Consider the following 3,888-nt stretch of genomic DNA (forward strand, 5'->3'; position numbering starts at 1 on the left):
AAGACGGGCCGGTCAGCTCCCGGGCAGCGAAAGCACCGTGCGACCGCGCGAGCCGGGCTTAAAGACTCTGGCAGCTGCGCAGACGGAACGCCCCGCCCACCTGGAGCCCCGCCCACCAGGCCAGGTCCCGCCCCGCCCCTCCGGGCGCCCGCGGCTGCGCCTCCGCGGGTTCCTGCTCGAGCTCGCGGGCAGTCTCTCTGTCCCCTATCCTGCGGGCTGCGGACACGGTCTGGAGCAACCCGTGGGAGGCCGCATCCTCGCTCGACACGCACCCGTTCCCCGCCGCCTCCGCGCCTACCAACCTTGGTCTCTGGAACCCGGTGGAACTTTCTAGGCCTTCCTCCGCTGGGCGCTAGGCGAGCGTGTGCGCGTGCGCCGCGGTGCGGTCTGGCAGGGTGGTGTGCGCCCCTCGCCCGCGTCCCCATGGAGCAAGGCGGGGTGCTAACGAGTGCCTGCTGCACCAAGCCGCAAAGAAACAAGCCTACAAGCCTGGAACCGAAGGGCTAATATGGGCTTTTGCTGTGTGCGCCTGGCCTGACCCAAAAGCAGGCTAATGATTAGACTCTACGTCAATTATTCTTTAAAGGTTACCCCTGCTTTCAGGTAAAGGATCCTGAGAGTTCCCTATAGGGTACCAGAGTGGTGAGGAGGGGCGTCGTAGAGGGTCAGGTTCAGCACTCCCCAACACAAGCACTGCACACACACACACACCAGAGAGCTCAGGACTCCCCTCTCTTCTGCCACTAGAGTGAGGTGCTGTTCTCTCAGCTCGGCTCCAAGGGCGCTGCTCCAGCTGCAGATCCTGTCCCCTGGTCCCAGCTTACCCCGCTGAAAGGGTCTCTAACTGAAATGTTCTCGAGTTTAAAGTGCTCTAACAACTGGTAGTAATTTATTGCGCGCTTAAGGTCTGTATCAGGCGCAACACTAAGGCTGTTGCAAGAGTCGTTCTCACGAGTTCTGTGAAGCAAATCGTACTCAACCTATTTTAGGTATTAGCAAATATAAACATGCAAGGATAATTTAATTAGTCCAAGGTCATATGCACGCAGAGACACAATTTGGGGCCCAACTGTCTGAAAAGTAGGTTCATTGCCTACACTTCTGAACCTCCCCCGAGGCCAAGATGTTGGTCCTAGTCAGTAACATTAGATAGCTTTGTAAAGAGACTATCTTTGCCACCTCCTCCACAGACCATTTAGAATTTCCTGCCACCAAACATGAAGATTGTGAATACAACCCGTGAGCCTGAGTTCTTAACATTTTCATTTCTCAGGTTTGTCCATAGCACCCTTCTAAACAGAAACTACACAATCTATAAGTCACCTACTTAGCTTCTACCACGCTCCTGTTGTTTTTTTTTGGGGGGGGGATTTTATTGTATTTGGTTTGTTTGTTTGTTTGTTTAAGACAGCATATTAAAAGAACAAAAGGAAGAAAGAATTTCTGGCCTTTCAGAAGTGAATTCCAGATCTGTCTAACATCCCACTTCAACCACTCTTCCTGTTACCAATTCCATGACCCAGTTAAGGAATGAGAAGATAGGAGGCCCACATTCCCAAGCCAAGCAAAACACTAAACAGCTCTGCTGAGCTGACCGGCCGGGCGGGAGCATCTCCTCTTGAAAGCACCACAGGTCCTCCCTGATGCCCAGGGAGGAGTGACATCCTGGGTGTCTAGCCCGGCAAGGGAGGTGAGAAAATCAGCCCCATAACACAGTGCCACAGGGGGGAGGCAGCACCCCATAACCCTCTCAAGTTCTTACCCCCACAGACTCATCCCGTATCTTAAATGGAAAAAGAAATTACCTGTCATAATTTCCCCCTCCCACTTCAATTTTTTTAATAAGTGGTTGTGATTCGTTAACTTTTTTCTTGAAATTATGAGAGATGATGATGCAAATTCAGCATCTTCCAAGTAAAACGTCAAGTTGAAGTTTTATCAGGATAATTTTAAATTGTATATATACTCTATGTAGAATCATAAGATATTCCTACATTATTTAGTTATTGATCTAGAAAATACCTTTTAGGATCTTGAAAAATATTTGATGTGGTCGATAACATAAGAGTTTCTTAAGCAAAGATTTTGGTTAATTTTCAAGTAAATTCTTTTGAGGAGTAATAGGAAGAGAGAACTTAAAACAAAAGTTGAAATCAAATGTGCCCTGGGTCAGTTTAATCGCAGCTGCCTTCTCATTTGCTACTACAGTGTGAGAGATTTGACCTTGAGCTCTCTGTCATAACACTCAAAGACAGCTGAAGTATTTTATTATTATTAGCAGGCCTGATATTTTGAACATTCGCTGTGAACCAGGAAGCACTGTAAGTGCCTTGCATTTGATATTCATTTCTGACCATAAAGATAGGTATTAGCACCACTGCCGCATACACAGGAAGAAAATGAGATTTAATAGATCTTCCATCATTTGCCCCAAATCAGACAGAATTCTGGACTTGCACACTTAACCCCAATACTGCACAGCCTCTCGGGGGGGGGCCCCTAACCAATTTGCAGCTATTGGTCCACTAACAGTACCCCACGTGACTGCACTCCAGCACCCGCCAAACTCTCCCCTAAGGCTTAGTCCTCCCCTCAAGCCACTGTGGGCCTGTTTTTATTTGTCTTAGCCCTGTTGCCCTCTCAACTTTTCTTTCTTTTCAACCACATTTTTCGAGGGGTCTCCAAACCTACTCTGCCCCCTTTCCAGACTTTGTAGGTTTGTGTCTGCCCTGGCTATTACTCCAGAGTCTCCGGGTCTCCTCTCCAGGAGCTGTTTCCCAGGCATCTGCACCAGGATCCTCGCTGCCATCCTGATAATCCCTTTGAGTCGTCGTCGTCCCCCCCCCCCCCGTCGTCCCCCCGTCGTCCCCCCCCCCCCCCCCCCCCCCCCCCCCGTCCCTGTAGCTGATCTCCAACAGAGGCAGCATCCCGGTCGCTAGGATTAAAGGCACAAGGGGGCTGGCCATTACCCAAGTTCCCTTAATTCAGGTGCATAGGAATTTGCCTGGGAAGGAATTTGAGTTGATCCCTGCCCGGATCCCAGTCTACTGTGGTGATGCAGGTCTATAAAAGTGATGAGTTCTTGGTCTGTAGATAGGGAATCTGATAAGGAAGCAAGGTAAATTATTTATCCTGAGTCACACAGCCCTGGGCTGGTACAGCTCAAAGGAGCTTACCAGCTTCTTCTCGCCATCTGTGGGCTCAAGCCTTGGATTCTGCTGTTATCAGTGGATTAATCTAAAGGGTGCAGGACTGTTACTGGGGAGAGGTAAGTCACATCCAAATCGTTTTGCTTGTGACCCCTGCTGTACCTAAATATACCCTCCAGAAAGTGAAGAAATGTGGGTGGGGAGCTGATGTTTACCGTTGTCCCACAAGACCCAAATTTGATTTCCAGCACCCACATCACAACGACCTGTAACTTCGGTTTCAGGGGATCTGGTGCCCTCTTCTGGACACTGAGAGGCCGTGTGTGTGTGTGTGTGTGTGTGTGTGTGTGTGTGTGCGCGCGCGCGCGCACACACACACACGTAGATACACATAATTAAAAATGAAAAGGAAGTGGAGAAATAGGTAAGTTTTCTGTTAACAAATGATCACCCACCTGTCATCTTCTCCCTCATGAAAAGGAGCTTGCCTTAAAGGCACAGTGCGTGTATTTCCTGAACGTGCTCTCAGTTGGGACGGGGATTGCTGCACAGCCTTCTGCTCCCATGACCTACACCTGGAAGGCCTGGCATGCCCCCGCTGTGCCTGCCGGGTGGCTCAGTATGCATTTGTGCTTGTCAGCCAGCGGACCAGTTTAGGCCACAACATTCCAGACTTATTTTAAGTGTTTTACCTGTGACTCTCCTCTCTTCTCTGGTCTTTCCTAAACCTCTACATGCA

Source organism: Chionomys nivalis, chromosome 3 (genome assembly GCF_950005125.1).
Source record: "Chionomys nivalis chromosome 3, mChiNiv1.1, whole genome shotgun sequence".
Classification (NCBI taxonomy): domain Eukaryota; kingdom Metazoa; phylum Chordata; class Mammalia; order Rodentia; family Cricetidae; genus Chionomys; species Chionomys nivalis.